We start from the raw sequence: 19,621 nt of genomic DNA, 5'->3' as shown, positions 1-19,621 counted from the left end.
GTTGTGGTTCCTCAATACTCACATCGTATGCAGACACAAACCCAAATCTATCTGTCCAACATCTCTACTTGGATGTCCTAGGGTGATTTAAAGCTGAACATATCCAAAACTGAGTTAATAATTTCTCTTCCATCTCTATAATGAGCAACTTTCATTCCCACCTCCAAAATTCTCCTGTGCGTCTCCTGCTTTCTCTGACCAAGTGCTCTCCCTTCAATCATTCAGACGAGTTCTCAAAACCTACATCTTTACCACCCTACCCAATCTGATACTTCTTCTCTGGATACTAATGGCTACAATTCCATCACATTAGCTGCAACTGTCTCAGATTCCCCCTCTCTCTTTCCATATTGAATAATCTCACAAGCAAGGACCACTCTTATGCCGTCACTTTTGCTATGAACTTTATATGTCCTTAGTCTGTTTCTATGCAGATTTGTTTTTTGATTGGAATTTTTTTCATTTTTAACATGGACACTACCCAACATTAGTTTTGTGTCAATTGTAGATTAAGGGCCCAATGCATTAAGGATTGCAAATGCAAAACTGCTCACAGCAGCTTTGCATTTACAGTCCTTAGCAATGCAAATGCAGGATGAGGTGCATACCACTTCCTCCATGCATTTGCGATGCGATCGCATATCAGATGAACCATCGGTCGTGATGTTCATCTGCGACGTAGTCCTTGGCCTTGCCACTCTCAGAAAACGGGGGCGACACGCCCCCATTTTCCTGAACGCAGGCCACCCGCATCCCTCCCCGCGAACGCTTCTGCCTGTCAATCAGGCAGAGGCGTTCGCATATCTGCGCCGTGACCGCAGGACCCATCTGTACATGCGCAGAATGGGTCCTGCGCATGTGCACTTTCAGCACCATTGGGAAACTGCACATAGGATTGCATAAGTGATCCATAATGAAAAGGGCCCTAGGTGGAATATAGTATATACTGGTGATGTGTCACGAGGGGGTATGGTCACATGAAACTAGGGGAGTGGCTACATGACAATAGGGACATGGCCACATTATGCCACTCACTGTAATGCCCCACATTATGCCACACACTGCAATGCCCATTACACATTATGCCACACACCGTAATGCCCATTACACATTATGCCACACACCGCAATGCCCATTACACATTATGCCACACACCGCAATGCCCATTACACATTATGCCACACATCGTAATGCCCATTACATATTATGTCACACACCGTTATGCCACGGACACCATTTTATGTCCCACACACACAAATGCCCCTTATAAATTATGCCCCAGCAGTAGGCTTGTGGTACTGCGTACCACCACATTTCTTAATGGTACTCCGTACCACCCTTCTTTTAGCACTGCTGGTGAGTGATGTGATCACCATGTTTCATTCTCCTTGCCAATAGTGGTAACATTTAATTTAGATGACTTGCTGCAGACCAAGATATATTTGATGTCCAAGACTATGGTATTCCAAGGTAAATCCTACTACAACCAAAAAACCAGTAGAGCAAACTCTGTTCTTTTCTTTTTGTGTGTGTGTGCTAGTTTTGTTTGCTTTTGAAAGTTTATTTCACTATGTTTCCTGGGAATGGTCAATAAATAAGATTATGTAAATGATGAGCGAGTATTTGTGTTGGTACTACGCCAAATTGTAAGATCTTTGTTTCTTCTCTTGTTTTCAGATGACACGGTCTATCTTTTTGTGGTGAATCATCCTCATCATAAAAGCACCATTGAGATATTTAAGTTTACAGAGGAGGAAAATGTTCTTGTGCACCAGAAAACAATTAAACACCCGCTCCTGCACAGGTACTGGAAACGGCTCTGTAGACAAAGCCAAGTGGCCAGATTCATGTTTGTAATTAAAGCAAAAAAGCAAGTAACTGGGCAAATCCATGTTGCACTACAGGTGGGGCAGATGTAACTTGCAGAGTTAGATTCGGGTGAGATGTATTCAAACTGAAATCTAAATTGCAGTTAAAAAATTAAAGGAGTCTAGCATTTGTGGGCTACATGCAAACACAGTCACTATTTACCCCTCACAGAAAAATATAAATGTATTTGCTTCCCTTCCATGGTAACATACAAAGTTGCATGCTTTTTTTGCTTTACTCGCAAACCTGAATTAGGCCCAATGTTGTTCTGTATAAGTTATAGATCTAGTGTAAGCACTGCTTATCAATACATCAGTAAGCAGAGGACATCTTATTCTATAAAGCAAGATATCCACAATGGATTTACTGGCCATTTGCATCATGAAGTGGGTGGAGCAAGGCGTTTGTTTCATCATGCTATAACATTAGCTTTCATGCATTTTTGTTACGGCTATAGTGTGAATCATATTATGCCTGTGATTACTGATTGCATTTTTCAGTGTTTAAGGGGTCTTAAAACCATTGTTATTAATCAGCATGAATTGAAAGGCATTGTTCTTCTGAATTATACCTACAGTAAATAAGCCGTAAAACAAAACAGGTGAAACCTGTATTTCAACCTGGAGCTAGTGGCATGTACCTACAGTAGCTATAATGTGTGCAGCACACACTAGCACCAGGATCCAGGGGGCCCTACTGTCCCTCCTGCCAGCTGGCTGCATCTCGTGTCGCACCCGGGGCAAGTGGCAGGTGTATGCAAGAGAGACTAGCCGGCTGTTGGTTCAGGATCTTAACGCATCTTAACACGTAACGGCCAAGCGGGTCCCGTTCAGTGGGACCTGCTTGGCCGCAAGGAGACTGCACATGGGCGCCTATGTAGGCGCCCACACGTGCAGCAGTCCCCCTGCCGGCGGCTCCAACCCAGATGACAGAACTGCGGGATTTCATAGTGAACACATACATTTCAATGTACAGTGCATCAGGAAAGTTTTCACATCGCTTCACTTTTTCCACATTTTGTTATGTTATAGCCTTATTCCAAAATGGAATAAATTCATTTTTCCCTCAAAATTCTATGCACAATACCCCATAATGACAACGTGAAAAAAGGTTTTTTGAGATATTTGCAACTTTATTAAAATAAAAAAACTAAGAAATCACATGTTTATAAGTATTCACAGCGTTTGCTCAATACTTTGTTGATGCACCTTTGGCAGCAATTACAGCCTCAAGTCTTTTTGAATATGATACGACAAGCTTGGCACACCTATCATTGGGCAGTTTCACCCATTCCTCTTTGCAGCATCTCTCAAGCTCCATCAGATCTCTTCAGAGATGTTCAATCGGATTCAAGTCTAGGCTCTGGCTGGGCCACTCAAGGACATTCACAGAGTTGTCCTGAAGTCACTCCTTTGATATCTTGGCTGTGTGCTTAAGGTCGTTGTCCTGCTGAAAGATGAACCGTCACCCCAGTCTGAGGTCAAGAGCACTCTGGAGCAGGTTTTCATCCTGGATGTCTCTGTACATTGCTGCATTCATCTTTCCCTCTATCCTGACAAGTCTCCCAGTTCCTGCTGCTGTAAAACATCCCCACAGCATGATACCTACACCACCATGCTTCACTGTAGGGATGGTATTGGCTTGGTGATGAGCGGTGCCTGGTTTCTTCCAAACATGACGCCTGGCATCCATGCCAAACAGTTCAATCTTTGTCTCATCAGACCAGAGAATTTTGTTTCTCATGGTATGAGAGTCCTTCAGGTACATTTTGGCAAACTCCAGGCGGACTGCCATGTGCTTTTTACTAAGGAGTGGCTTCCGTCTGGCCACTCTACCATACAGGCCTGATTGGTGGATTGCTGCAGAGATGGTTGTCCTTCTGGAAGGTTCTCCTCTCTCCACAGAGGAATGCTGTAGCTCTGACAGAGTGACCATCGGGTTCTTGGTCACCGCCCTGACTAGGGCCCTTATCCCCTGATCGCTCAGTTTAGACGGACGGCCAGCTCTAAGAAGAGTCCTGTGTTTCCGAACTTCTTGCATTTATGGATGATGGAGGCCACTGTGCTCATTGGGACCTTCAAAGCAGCAGATCTTTTTTTGTACCCTTCCCCAGATTTGTGCCTCGAGACAATCCTGTCTCGGAAGTCTACAGACAATTCCTTTGACTTCATGCTTGGTTTGTGCTCAGACATGCACTGTCAAGTTTGGGACCTTATATAGACCTTATGTGCCTTTCCAAATCATGTCCAATCAACTGAATTTACCACAGGTAGACTCCAAATAAGCTGTAGTAACATCGCAAGGATGATCAGTGGAAACAGGCTGTACCTGAGCTCAATTTTGAGCTTCATGGCAAAGGCTGTGAATACTTATGTACATGTGATTTTTTTTTTTTTAATAAATTTGCAAAAATCTCAAACTTTCAAGTTATCATTGTGGGGTTTTGTGTGTAGAATTTTGAGGGGAAAAAAATAAGATTTTAAACCTACCCTTAAATCTTTTTCTCCTAGTCCCGTAGAGGATGCTGGGGACTCCGTAAGGACCATGGGGTATAGATGGGCTCCGCAGGAGACATAGGCACCTATAAAGAACTTTTAGTATGGGTGTGCACTGGCTCCTCCCTCTATGCCCCTCCTCCAGACCTCAGTTAGAGAACTGTGCCCAGAGGAGATGGACAATACGAGGAAAGGATTTTGTTAATCTAAGGGCAAGATTCATACCAGCCCACACCAATCATACCATATAACCTGGAATACCCCAAACCAGTTAACAGTATGAACAAACAACAGCATCGGTCCAAGACCGATTCCAACTGTAACATAACCCTTATGTAAGCAATAACTATAATACAAGTCTTGCAGATTTTCCGCACTGGGACGGGCGCCCAGCATCCTCTACGGACTAGGAGAAAAAGATTTACCGGTAGGTTTAAAATCTTATTTTCTCTTACGTCCTAGAGGATGCTGGGGACTCCATAAGGACCATAGGGTTTATACCAAAGCTCCCAATCGGGCGGGAGAGTGCGGATGACTCTGTAGCACCGACTGAGCAAATGTTAGGTCCTCATCAGCCAGGGTATCAAACTTGTAGAATTTAGCAAAAGTGTTTGAACCCGACCAAGTCACCGCTCGGCAAAGCTGTAATGCCGAGACGCCTCGGGCAGCCGTCCAAGAAGAGCCCACCTTCCTAGTGGAGTGGGCCTATACTGAATGTGGTAACGGCAATCCAGCCGTAACATAAGCCTGCTGAATCGTGTTACAGATCCAGCGAGCAATAGTCTGCTTTGAAGCCGGCACGCCAGTCTTGTTGGCTGCATACAGGACAAACAGAGCCTCTGTTTTCCTAATTCTAGCCGTCCTGGCTACATAAATCTTTAAGGCCCTGACTACATCCAGGGACATGGAATCCTCCAAGTCACTCGTAGCCACAGGCACCACGATAGGTTGGTTCATATGAAATGAAGACACCACCTTAGGTAAAAATTGAGGTCGAGTCCTCAATTCTACTCTATCCACATGAAAAATCAAGTAGGGGCTCTTGTGAGACAATGCCGCCAATTCAGACACCCGCCTTGCCGAAGCTAAGGCCAATAACATGACCACCTTCCAGGTGAGAAATTTCAACTCAACCGTTGTAAGGGGTTCAAACCAGTGTGACTTAAGGAACTGTAACACCACGTTCAGGTCCCATGGCGCCACTGGGGCCACAAAAGGAGGCTGGATGTGTAGCACTCCCTTCACAAAAGTCTGGACTTCTGGAAGAGAAGCCAATTCCTTCTGAAAGAATATTGATAAGGCCGAAATCTGTACCTTAACAGTGCCTAACTTCAGGCCCATATCCACTCCTGTCTGTAGAAAGTGGAGAAAACTGCCCAGGTGGAAATCTTCCGTAGGCGCATTCTTGGCTTCACACCAAGATGCATACTTCCTCCAGATATGGTGATAATGTTTCGCCGTCACCACCTTCCTAGCCTTTTATTAGAGTAGGTATGACCTCCTCCGGAATACCCTTCTCAGCTAGGATCCGGCGTTCAACCGCCATGTCGTCAAACGTAACCGCGGTAAGTCTTTGAACATGCAGGGTCCCTGCTGTAACAGGTACTACCTTAGCGGAAGAGGCCAAGGATCTTCTGCGAGCATCTCCTGAAGATCCGAGTACCAGGCCCTTCGAGGCCAGTCTGGAACAATGAGTATTGTCTGTACACTCTTCCGTCTTATGATCCTCAACACCTTTGTGATGAGAGGCAGAGGCACATAGACCGACTGGAACACCCATGGCGTTACCAGAGCGTCTACTGCTATTGCCTGAGGGTCCCATGACCTGGCACAGTACCTCCGAAGCTTCTTGTTGAGGCGTGACGCCATCACGTCTATTTGAGGAACTCCCCAGAGACCCGTTATCTCTGCAAAGACTTCTTGATGAAGTCCCCACTCTCCTGGATGGAGATCGTGTCTGCTGAGGAAGTCTGCTTCCCAGTTATCCACTCCCGGAATGAAGACAGCTGACAGAACGCATACGTGATTTTCCGCCCAGCGAAGAATCCTGGTGGCTTCCGCCATCGCGACTCTGCTCCTTGTCCCGCCTTGGCGGTTCACATGAGCCACGGCTGTGACATTGTCTGATTGAATCAGAACTGGTAGGTTGCGAAGAAGACCCTCCGCTTGTCGAAGGCCGTTGTATATGGCCCTTAATTCCAGCACGTTGATGTGCAGACAGGACTCCTGGCTTGACCATAGTCTTTGAAAGTTTCTTCCTTGGGTGACTGCTCCCCATCCTCGGAGGCTCGCGTCCGTGGTTACCAGAACCCAGTCCTGAATGCCGAACCTGCGACCCTCTAGAAGGTGAGCACTTTGCAGCCACCATAGGAGAGACACCCTGGCCCTGGGGGAAAGTGTTATTTTCTGATGTATTTGTAGATGGGACCCGGACCACTTGTCCAGAAGGTCCCATTGAAACGTCCTCGCATGGAACCTGCCGAAGGGAATGGCCTCATAGGCTGTCACCATTTTCCCCAGAACTCGAGTGCATTGATGAACTGACACTCTTTTTGGCTTTAGCAGGTCCCTGACCATGTTCTGGAGGTCCTGGGCTTTTTCCAACGGGAGAAAAACCTTCTTTCGTTCCGTGTCTAGTATCCTGCCTAGGAACAATAGTCGAGTTGTTGGAACCAACTGTGACTTTGGCAGATTGGGAATCCAACCGTGTTGCTGGAGCACTCTCAGAGAGAGTGACACGTTCTTCAGTAATTGATCTTTTGATCTTGCCTTTATCAGGAGATTGTCCAAGCATGGGATAATTGTGACTCCTTGCCTGCGCAGGATCACCATCATTTCCGCCATTATCTTGGTGAAAATCCTCGGGGCCGTTGAAAGACCAAACGGCAACGTCTGAAACTGGAAATGACAATCCTGTACCGCGAATCTCGGGTACTCCTGATGAGCGGGATATATGGGGACATGAAGGTAAGCATCCTTTATGTCCAATGACACCATAAAATCCCCCCTTCCAGGCTGGCTATTACAGCTCGGAGTGATACCATCTTGAATTTGAAACGTTTCAAGTACAGATTTAGGGATTTTAAATTTAAAATGGGCCTGACCGAACCATCCGGCTTCTGGACCACAAAGAGGGTCGAATAGTACCCTTTTCCCTGTTGGCTCAGGGGAACCCCTATAATCACTTACTGTTGACACAGCGTTTGAATTGCAGCTAACACTACTTCCCGCTCTGGGGTAGAAGCTGGTAAGGCCGACTTGAAAAATCGGCGTGGGGGCACCTCTTCGAATTCCAGCCTGTAGCCTTGGGAAACTATCTCCATCGCCCAAGGATCTATGTCTGACCGAACCCAGACCTGGCTGAAGAGTCTAAGGCGTGCCCCCACCGGTGCGGACTCCCGCAGGGGAGCCCCAGCATCATGCGGTGGATTTAGTAGAAGCCGGGGAGGACTTCTGTTCCTGGGAACCCGCCGCGGCAGGTGTTCTTTTCCCTCTACCCTTACCTCTGGCAAGGAAGGAGGAGCCCAGACCTCTTCTGGGCTTTTGCGACCGAAAGGACTGCATCTGATACTGTGGAGTTTTCTTTTGCTGTTGGGGAACAAAAGGTAAAAAGGTAGATTTACCTGCGGTAGCTGTGGAAACCAGGTCCGCGAGCCCATCCCCAAACAACACATCACCCTTATAGGGTAAAACCTCCATATGCTTTTTTTGAATCCGCATCACCTGTCCATTGGCGGGTCCATAAGGATCGTCTCGCTGAAATAGCCATTCTCATTGAGCGTCTCTCATATATAAGACTGCGTCTTTAATATGTGCTAAAGTTAGCAAAATAGTATCCCTATCTAGGGTGTCAAGGTCAGCTGACAGGGTATCTGCCCAAGCTGCAACTGCACTACATACCCATGCCGACGCAATTGCCGGTCTAAGTAAAGTACCAGTATGTGTATAAATAGACTTTAATGTAGTCTCCTGCCTGCGGTCCGCAGGGTCCTTGAGGGCCGCTGTATCTGGAGACGGCAGCGCCACCTTCTTGGACAGGCGTGTTAGAGCCTTGTCCACTATGGGAGAGGATTCCCAACGTGCCCTGTCCTGTGTAGGTAAAGGGTACGCCATATGAACCCTTTTGGGAATCTGCAGTCTCTTATCTGGAGATTCCCAAGCTTTTTCAAATAACTCATTAAGTTCATGAGATGGAGTTTACCACAGGTTTCTTTTCCTTATACATGCGCACCCTCGTGTCAGGAACAGAGGGGTCTGTGATATGCAAAACCTCTTTTATTGCAATAATCATATACTGAATAGTTTTTGCCACCCTAGGGTGCAATCTAGCATCATCATAGTCGACACTGGAATCAGAGTCCGTGTCTGTATCTGTGTCCACAATTTGTGACAAGGGACGCTTTTGAGACCCTGACGGGCCCTGTGAGTCAGTCCAATCCGTGGATTGACCCCCTGATGTCTCCCTGGATTCTGCTTTGTCTAGCCTCTTATGCAATGATGCTACACTTGCATTTAACATATGCCACATATCCATCCATTCCTGAGTCGGCACTACCGACGGGGACACACCACTCATCTCCTCCACCTCCTCCTTTGATAAGCCTTCCACTTCAGACATGCAGACACGCACGTACCGACCCCCCACACACACAGGGATATAGCTAGACAATTCCCCAACCAGGCCCTTTGGAGAGACCGAGAGAGAGTATGCCAGCACACACCCAGCGCCAAACTGACACTGGAAAACATATATATATATATATATATATATATATATATATATATATATATATATATATATATATATATATATATATATATATATATATATATATATATATATATATATAGCGACTGGTGGCGGATCGGCACTCTCCTCAAAGTGAAAAAAACTGCTCAGGTGCCTTCTGGAGTAGTTAATGCAGGTAAATGGCTGTATAGCAAACAGCGGCACTCAGAGACTGACAAAGCCAAATGAAAATAAAGTGCTGGTGCTTTTTATTCCATGTTGCTGGCTACATATTCCAACGTTTCGGGGCACGCAGGCCCCTTTTTCAAGGTGAGCCAAAATACAGAGTGACAAGAAAAACATAAAACAGTTACCTTTATGGTGAAGGAGACCCACGAGTGGGAAGGACAGCAGCGTGCGGGGGAGCGTGGTGGTTCCGTCCCGGGTGTGATGACGAGTGTGCGCCGTGTGCACGTGATCCTCCTGCGCGTCACGGACCATCGCGTTGCCATGGCAGCCCGACGCCACGGTTGTCCTGGATGCTTGTGGCTGACGCGAGTGTCAGGGTCGCGAAGGAGGAGTGAATTGGGCTAGGGAAGTGCAATAGTGCAAAGTTAGTGTTGCAGAGATGGAAGAAACATTTGAAATATAACATCAAATTGAGAAACATGGCTGTCTGAAATGATTGAAAGCGGCATCTATTATTGCCTGATGTAAAGACGTCACTTACATTTATAGACATACATAAACAATGGCAATAAATTGAAATGGTAAATACAAGAAAACCATTGAATTGAGCCGATTAGAGACATGTTTGGTGGTCTTTGACCCAGAAGTTTGTGGATAATTTTTCGACTATAGTGAGTTATGGACATTTGGAGGGGTTATTTGGATGGATGACTGCGGATATGAGGGTTTATTTTAGAAAACGCTCCATTGTATTCTGTCGTTAAGACCCTTTGGTCTGACGGTGTCCAATTTAAACATCCAGGTAGCCTCCCGTTTAAGTAAAGTACCGGCTCTATCGCCACCTCTTAAGTTGGAAGGTATATGATCTATAATTTGAAACTGTAGATCCTTTAACGTATGATGCTTGTCCAAATAGTGTCTGGCAACCGGTTGTTCAGACTTCTTGGTTGAAAGTGCTGATTTTAGTGCAGATCTATGTAATGCAAAGCGTTCCCTAGCGTTGCGTATAGTTTTACCCACATATTGGTACTTTCATGGGCATGTAATTACATAGACAACATGTGTTGTTGTGCAAGTAAGCACATGTTTGATGTTATACGTTGCTCCCGTCGAGGTGGATGTGAATTTAGAGCCTGTGGTCATAAATTTACAGGTTTCACACCCTAGGCATTTATAGCAGCCTGCTGATTTGGTTAAGAAGTTGGGGGCTGGTATGGAATCAAACCCTGTGATGTCTGAGTGGACCACGTACTCTTTTATGCTTTTTCCTTTGGTATGACACATCATAGGCCTTTTATTCCGTAAATCGGTCAAGTTTTTATCCGTTGTAACAATAGGCCAGAGGGCTTTGAGGGCCCGTGGAACCACAGCACTGGAAGTATTGTATTGTGACACGAATGGTATAATGGCCTGTTCGTTCTTGTTTTTAGGTTTCAGGAGATCTTCTCTGTTCATTGTTGCTGTTTTTGGCTCACATTCACGTAGTGTTCCGCTGTTGTACCCTCTGCTTTTGAACCTTTCGGTTACATTCTTTAGGGTTGCTTCGAGTTTGGCAGGATCGCTGGTGATTCTGGCTGCTCTAATGTATTGAGACTTTGGTAGCCCCCGTTTCAGGGCTATGGGATGATGGCTGTTGTAACGCAGAAGGGTATTCTTATCAGTGGGTTTCTGATATACCTCAGTACTTATGTTGTTGTTCGAGATAAGAACATTCACATCCAGATAATTTAACTTACTGGAATCACTCTGGGATGTGACTTTAATAGGTGAACGTCTGTTGTTAATACTGGCGATAAACATTTCAAATTTCTCCTTGCCGCCAGTCCATAATAGGAAGACGTCCTCTATATATATATATATATATATATATATATATATATATGGAGTAATGTAATATGTACTGTGTATATTCACCACTGTTAAAGAACATTGCCTTTTCTTCCTTTAGCATGAACACGTTGGCAAAGGAGGGGGACACATTGCTCCCCATTGAGCAGTCATCCATCCAAATAACCCCTCCAAATGTCCATAACTCACTATAGTCGAAAAATTATCCACAAACTTCTGGGTCAAAGACCACCAAACATGTCTCTAATCGGCTCAATTTAATGGTTTTCTTGTATTTACCATTTCAATTTATTGCCATTGTTTATGTATGTCTATAAATGTAAGTGACGTCTTTACATCAGGCAATAATAGATGCCGCTTTCAATCATTTCAGACAGCCATGTTTCTTAATTTGATGTTATATTTCAAATGTTTCTTCCATCTCTGCAACACTAACTTTGCACTATTGCACTTCCCTAGCCCAATTCACTCCTCCTTCGCGACCCTGACACTCGCGTCAGCCACAAGCATCCAGGACAACCGTGGCGTCGGGCTGCCATGGCAACGCGATGGTCCGTGACGCGCAGGAGGATCACGTGCACACGGCGCACACTCGTCATCACACCCGGGACGGAACCACCACGCTCCCCCGCACGCTGCTGTCCTTCCCACTCGTGGGTCTCCTTCACCATAAAGGTAACTGTTTTATGTTTTTCTTGTCACTCTGTATTTTGGCTCACCTTGAAAAAGGGGCCTACGTGCCCCGAAACGTTGGAATATGTAGCCAGCAACATGGAATAAAAAGCACCAGCACTTTATTTTCATTTGGCTTTGTCAGTCTCTGAGTGCCGCTGTTTGCTATACAGCCATTTACATATATATATATATATATATATATATATATATATATATATATGGCACATGTCACTTTGGAAACTGACACTGCGGTTGGCAGTGTGCAGCACTATGTCACTTTATTCATTCCCATGAAGAAGATAGTCGAAACAGCTGTCGGAATGTTAAGTATTCATTGATTTATTTACATGCTGCTATCACCATGTGTGCCATATGCTTGCTGCCTTCTTTTTTAAGAAAAATCTATATTTTTTTGCTGAACAAGTAAAACACTTCTTTGCATTCAAGCAGTGTGCTGGTTTATCTGGGTCTAATCGCTCTGGTGGTTATCCTTGGAACTTTTTTATATGATTATACTAACCGAGCACCAGCGTTCTATTTATATGTAAGTGAGAAGCGGCTTCTTTTGTGGATTTGTGTATATATGTATATATATATATATATATATATATATATATATATATATATATATATATATATAGATATATCCAATGCTATTCCCACTCACTGCGCTTGAAATGTGCCCCCCTCCTCTTTTTTTCAGTCATCTGATGCGTTCAGCAGGGGAGAGTCCGGGGAGCCAGAGTTCTCTGCAGCTTCTGTGGAGAAAATGGCGCTGGTTAGTGCTGATGGATCAAGCTCCGCCCAAACCAGCGGCGTGCTTCGGTCCCGCTTCAATTTCATAAAAATGGCGGGGGATCGTCTATTTGCTGCCTCCGCAGCCTAATATATATATTTGTGCCAAAAACTAGGTTTATTGCTGCCCATGGCGCCCCCCCTGCACCCATCTGTGCCTGTGTGTGTTGTGTGGGAGCAATGGCTTACCTCATGAAGATCTGAAGTCTTCTGCCACCTTGAAGTCTTTTCTTCTCATACTCACCCGGCTTCTATCTTCCGGCTCTGCGAGGAGGACGGCGGCGCGACTCCAGGACGAACCCCAGGGTGAGACCTGTGTTCCGACTCCCCCTGGAGCTAATGGTGTCCAGTAGCCTAAGAAGCAGATCCTATCTTTAAGTAGGTCTGCTTCTCTCTCCTCAGTCCCACGACGCAGGGAGTCTGTTGCCAGCAGTGCTCCCTGAAAATAAAAAACCTAACAAAATTCTTTTACACAGAAAACTCAGGAGAGCTCCCTGTAATGCACCCTATCTCCTCTGGGCACAAGATCTAGCTGAGGTCTGGAGGAGGGGCATAGAGGGAGGAGCCAGTGCACACCCATACTATAAGTTCTTTATAGGTGCCCATGTCTCCTGCGGAGCCTGTCTATACCCCATGGTCCTTACGGAGTCCCCAGCATCCTCTAGGACGTAAGAGAAATGAATTTATTTTATTCTGGAATAAGGCTATAACATAACAAAATGTGGAAAAAGTGAAGCGCTGTGAATACTTTCCGGATGCACTGTATATGTTCACACAGTGCGGCTGTGCCACACTGAAATCCCGTTTGTCACTGGCTGGATCCTGTTCTACAGGATCCGGGTGTTCGGTAAATAGACAAGTGAAACTAATCTCATATATTAACTGAAAAGAACAGTGAACATCTGTCACCTTAAGCATCAATTACATCTTTAAATCAAAACATGACAAGTCAGATAACATAGATATCTCAGCAGTATACCTTCCACTTAGATCAATTTGTGTCCTATTACCTGGGCCCAGGGTACATAACCACTCTTGGATGGAGTCACATGACCAGGTCTATGTATGTGTGTGTGTATGTGTATATCATAGCAAAATGACCGCACTCAGTAAAAATCAAATAAAATTGACATGGTGGTGCAGGGTCCTGGAAATTGATAGACACTCACTTTTGCAAAAGAAAAGAAAAAAAGACCAGCACTCACGTTTTGATGATGAAAAGAAAAAAGGGGTTTATTCCTTACAGAAGAAACATCTGGACATGATCCTAGTACTACAGCCCGACGGCTGTTTCAACTCTCCGTGGTTTTCGTCAGGGCCCCTGACGAAAACCACGGAGAGTTAAAACGGTCGTCGGGCTGTAGGCTTAGGATCATGTCCAGATGTTTCTTCTGTAAGGAATAAACCCCTTTTTTTCTTTTCAGCATCAAAACGTGAGTGCTGGTCTTTTTTTCTTTTCTTTTGCAAAAGTGAGTGTCTGTGTGTGTATATATATTGTCCAAACTCACTAGATTTTCAGTTTGGAGTTGAGCATTTATATATACTGTACAGTTTAACCTGGGTGGAATGGCCAGGGCTGCAGTCTGAACTTTGAGCACTAGGCGGCGCTGTCTATTGACTTTTCTCCCATCTGATCCTGCCGCACTGAGGAGCAAAATGCTGTTTTGTAATGACACTGGCTGGAAAGAATGTCTATTCATAAAGCAATGAAAAGAGTAGATAAGTGAGCATGTGGAGAAGTTGCCCATGGCAACCAATCAGCTGCAACATACAATTATATAGTATGCAAATTATAAATGTTACTTCAATGCTGATTGGTTGCCATGGGCAACTTCTCTACTGGCTCACTTCTCCACTCTTCACTGCTTCATGAATAGATCCCAAAGTACGCTAGCTGGTAAGTTAGAACTTAAAGAAGGCAGAGCTCTGTGGGGTATATTGGTAACGAACACACACACTATCTTTTACTGCTCAGCTCCTGAGGCTCCGCTGTCGCTGCTGTAGTGTCTGCCACTGTCAGGATGCTGCTGCGGCCAAGTATGGAGCCACTTCACGCTCCTCCGGCACTTGTCCTGACGGACTGCACAGCTTCCCACGCAGTACTCCGCCCTTTAAACCCTCTGCTCTTGAGCTTTACTCCTCTTCCCGTCCTTGCAGTGGGCAGTCAGATTGGTCTGGGGCACTGACCACGCCCCTCCTCCCTTTAATTGACATGATGTTCCAGTAGGGAAGGGGCAGACCATAACGCTGTGAACCTGTGCTGCCGACAGTTCCGAGTCCTGCGATTAATCCCCCCCCTCTCAGTAGAGTGGTCTATAAGAGTTCCCCTAGACTTGGGCCATGCAGTTCACCCTTCAGGCTGCTACATGTCTCGTAAGTCCCGGGGTATCACACAGGTTTCTACCATCAAATCTTTCAACTCTTTGGGGAAATTCAGTTAGTCGCAGAACATACAGCGGGCTTTTAGCTCACAGGTTTAGAGCTGAGTATTATTCACTTCCTTGTCTGCTGTAAGCCCCAAGAGTGCACTGAACACGGATTTCAGTCTGCACCCCAGGAGGGTACAAACAGACATTTGCGTTAAGTGCACCTTTACTGTGCGCAGTAATTCTCCAGACACTTATCCCAGAATCCATGCCTTTTTGTGCATTAGCCGCGGGATTTGCCACTGGATATAATTGAATAGCTCCGGACACTGGGCCTAATTCAGACCTGATTGCTGCTTTTTCGCACAGCGGGCGATCAGGTCTGAATTGCGCTGGCGCCACAGTGCTATCAGCATCTCAGTCCAGCGATCGCCTCTGCCATATTAATAGGCAACGGCGTTCGCTGGGTGGGCTTGAGGTATTGGGCCGCCGTTTTGGGGGTGCAGTCCGGGCAATGCAGGCGTGCCTGGACCATGCGGGGGGTGGGCTGCGGCGGCTGCCGTAATGTCGCACGCAGCCGCTGCGACCTGGAGAGTGACTGGTAGCTCCCTGCCAGCGCGCAGGAGATGCGCTGGTAGGGAGCTACTCTTCAGGTACAAAAGCCATTGCCGCCGTGCGATGCTTTTGTACCTGTGAGGGCCAGACATGCGGGGGCAGACTAACCCTGTGCTGAGCGTCCCACCACATGTCAGGGTGGCTGATCATTTTGCACGGCTACGATCAGGTCTGAATTAGGCCCACTGAATGTGAGAGCTAAAAGTCAGTGGTAAGACCCATGGCTAATTGAATTCTCCCCCTTTTTTTTTTAGAGAGAGATTCTTCTACTCCCACGTATGTTACCCTCACTGTGGTCCCACTCCCCACTCTTGCTCCTCACATCAATGACTATAATAACAATCTATATAGTAATTTGCTAAGGTCTATCTCGACTCCCAACAGTCCAATGGCTCCCACTGCTAGGGAGATAGGACAGTCCTAGTGCCAGAGAAGAGGAGGACCCACCGTACTTCCGGTAACAGGAGTAAGTATGGGGGCAGGATAGACCGGGGGCAGAGCAGGAAGCAGGTGGAGGTGACAGATGGCGAGGCAGAAAGGGAAGGGGTGGGTGGTGTAGAGCGGCGGACGGGGCAAATAAGGGAGGGCAGAAAGGTAATTACTAGCTGCAGTGGGACTGAGTGAGGCAGAGCAGAAGGTAGAGAGTGGTTGGGGTGGAAAAGAAGGGGGGGACGGGTCAGGGTGGAGCAGCGGGAAGACATTGAGGAGACCTGGCAGGTCCTTTATTAGCAGAACCGGATTAACAACAGTGCAGCCGGGGCGGTCACCCAGGGGCCCCCATATATAGCTATATCACCAGCATTGGGGGCACTGTGGGGTTTCTTTGTGGCATAATGTGAAATGTGGGGCACTATGCTGGAATTACAGTATTTACACATTATACATTTTTAAGACCATCACCAACATACCTTAGTGACAGTTGTATTGGTAGGGACCTTACAAGTTAGTTGCCCCTTAGTCTGGCCCTGTTAACTAGTAAAATATGTAATGCATAGCGCAATTTTTGGTAATTTGATGTAAGTGAAAAATGGGTACATTTTGCTGGAGCTGCTTTAACACTGACTGAGCAAATTGATATACAATTGTATTATAATACTATATATAATATATATTGTTTTCTTACATTTTTTTTTTTTTTTTTTTCAGTGTCAATGACATTGTTGCAGTTGGACCTGAGAGCTTCTATGCCACTAATGATTATTACTTCTTGGATTTCAAACTGAAAGTCATGGAAATGTTAATTGGATTAACGTGGACAAACGTGGTGTATTACAGTCCGGGTGATGTCAGAGAAGTGGCATCAGGATTGTACAGTGGAAATGGAATTGCCATGTCAACCAATAAAAAGTATTTACTGTCTTTTACTACAGCTTTGTCTTTTCATGATGAGTTGTGAGTTAGAGGAAAACGTCGGCAGCAATTTTTTTCTTCCACTGTGGGGGACACTGCTGCCTCTGGTATAGATAGCTCGTGCTGGAGTGGGCACTAAGGGGCAGATTATCATAGCTAGGAGAGAGATGTAGTACCAGCCAATCAACTCCTGTCATTCTTCAAACACAGCCTGTCTATGACAGCTAGGAGCTGTTGAGCTGGTACTTTCTCCAGGTTATCTATCTCCAAGCTTTGATATATCCCTCCATTAGTTTTAAGCGCCTCACTTTCTGTAACTCTTTAGTAGTAATCAGTCACTTTTTTCAGGCCCTTATTATTCAAAAGTCTAGGAACCGTTTCCTTGAGTCATTTCTTTATTCTTTTTCAAAATGTAAAAGAAGCTCTTGGTTTCACTTCTCTTTTCCACAATTGCCTGAGCTTTTAGGAGACGTCTAACCGCAACCTGACAGCCGTTTTCATCTTCCAATGATGTCCTCTTCCTGAAATGGATACTAACATACTTGAAATCCCACCCAAGGTGGATGCCCCCATTGCCCACCTTTATTGGTCTACCACAATTCCAATTCTAAATGCTGCTAATTTAAAAGAAAATCACAAGTAAGAAACCGGAGGTCACTAAAATATATTTTTGCTGCAGAAGAAGCACAAGGCTGCGGAGCTGATTAGTAAGGTCCTACAATCTGGTAAGAAAAAGATCAGAATCGTTGGGTGAGGTTGTCCCTGATAGTAGTCGTAGATTACCAGGATCCCAGCACATTAGTTGTGGCTGCCAGACTGACATTGGTTGAAATCCTTGGAAGCTAAGTCCAAAGAGACTTGAATCAGTTAAAGCTGACTTTTTGTTCCTGAATTGAACAATATGACATCCAAAGCAACTGGAGTCAAGTGCTATCCTTCCAATGAATGCTTTAGAAAGAGAAAGTAGAAGACAGTATTCCATTTCTGGACACTCATATGGTTAATTACATTTGAAATGTAAAAGTTTCATTGATATTCATAGGTGATACTATTCTCTCCTTAGTCTTATTTGGGTACTGTTTTATTTGGTAGTACAGTATTCGCTATGAATACTTGGGAAGGTTTGAAATTTTACAATTCTGGTGTCGATACCTTTTATAGAAGGTCACGTCCTGTGAATGTTCCCAGGCCAAAGGATCAAATATTCTGATAATTTCAGTTCCAAGCAGATCAAGATTTTTCCTCTTCAAGGGTCCCCTCCCTTTACCATGAGTGGATCAACTGAGGGAAAGACCAGTTCAGTCAAGCAAGTTTTCAGCTGCCATACTTGCTAAAAAAAAAAAAGCATGATGGGTCTCTTTCCAACCAGCAAGGCTGTGGTGGGAGCCCCTCCTCTTGTTCTTTGTGACCAGTGGACAAGATCCTTGTCAGTCGTATGGGTGTGCGGTATACTAGAAATAGACTAATTCTCCACCCATTTTATTTTTTTTCTTCACAGCGTTCCAAGAGTTGGAATCAGAAGGATGGCTCATATTGTTGCCATCAAGTCCATTGTTTCTTCAGAAATGATTGATCCAGTCACAGTCACAAAGGGGCAAGAATATGTAGGCTTTTACTATAACCCTTTTCTTGTGCAAAAATTTGAAGACCCTAAACAATCCATATCGAAGATCTGTCATCCAATGTATGGATGAGTTTTCTAGATTCAGTGGACATAAAGAAAATGCATATCTTCAAATTCCAAACTGGGGTAGCACCAGGATTACTATTGTAGATTTCCACTGTGATGAAAATCATATCTGTATCTTTCTTTTTTGCTCCTGTTGTAGATAACCATGAAGATGCTGGATCATAGACTATCAAAATGTACTCTAGCTCTGGCCCAGACCATGATTTTCTCTGGGTCTCCTCTTTGCCACCAGACTTCAGAGAGTCTTTTTGCCAGAGAAAAAGATTCAGAGACTAGTCAAGCCTCGCTCAAGGAAGTATTACTTCTATTTTGTGGTTCATATGGTTAAGTGGTATCTACTTTGGAAGCAGGGCAGTTTACATATAGCTACGCATGAACATTCAGAATGAAACTCTACTCAGGTTACCCAGATTTAACCCATTCTTAGTGGGTAGATTTCACATTGTTACTCGACCGGCCCTCATATAGTGGTTGAGATCGATAGATATCAATAAGGGTCGTCACTTCTCACTCTGGTACTGTATCTTAGTGACCACAGATGCCAGCCTGCTAGGATGTTCATACAGTTTCTGCAGTCTTCATTCCATGAATTGGACAATAGGGAGGCCAATTTCCTCCAGAAGTATATCATTCATCACAGGGGTGTGGTCTCTCCAATCATAAAAGTGGAGTCAACCAACCAGAGGTAGAGACTAAGGTTTCACGGATAATCCACAAGATGGACTAATGCTGAAGGAGAACAAGGGATTCAGAGGCGTTCCTGGTGGTTGCCATGCTGGACATGTGAAACTATTGGTTATTTTATCTCTTTATCTTGATAAATATGCTACATTGGATCTAAAAAAAAAATCCAAAAGGGCATGTGTTCCAGTAATCTTCAGTGCACCAGACTAGCCAAGATCATGGTATGCCAACCTCTTGAACATGATGGCAGAGTCATCTTGAAGACTTTGGGGGAGATTCAAATGTTTGAATAGTCAGTTGGGAGTCTGGTTTTTTC

The 19,621-nt window shown here is 45.1% G+C and overlaps 1 pseudogene; it reads left to right on the top strand.

Moving 5' to 3' along the window:
• LOC134927235 (serum paraoxonase/arylesterase 2-like) overlaps nt 1-19,621 on the top strand; it is a 135,074-nt pseudogene that overhangs the window by 72,076 nt on the left and 43,377 nt on the right.

This window comes from Pseudophryne corroboree, chromosome 5, assembly GCF_028390025.1.
Source record: "Pseudophryne corroboree isolate aPseCor3 chromosome 5, aPseCor3.hap2, whole genome shotgun sequence".
Classification (NCBI taxonomy): domain Eukaryota; kingdom Metazoa; phylum Chordata; class Amphibia; order Anura; family Myobatrachidae; genus Pseudophryne; species Pseudophryne corroboree.
Note: the sequence above shows the minus strand (reverse complement) of the source record. Positions and strands in the feature narration are given on the sequence as shown.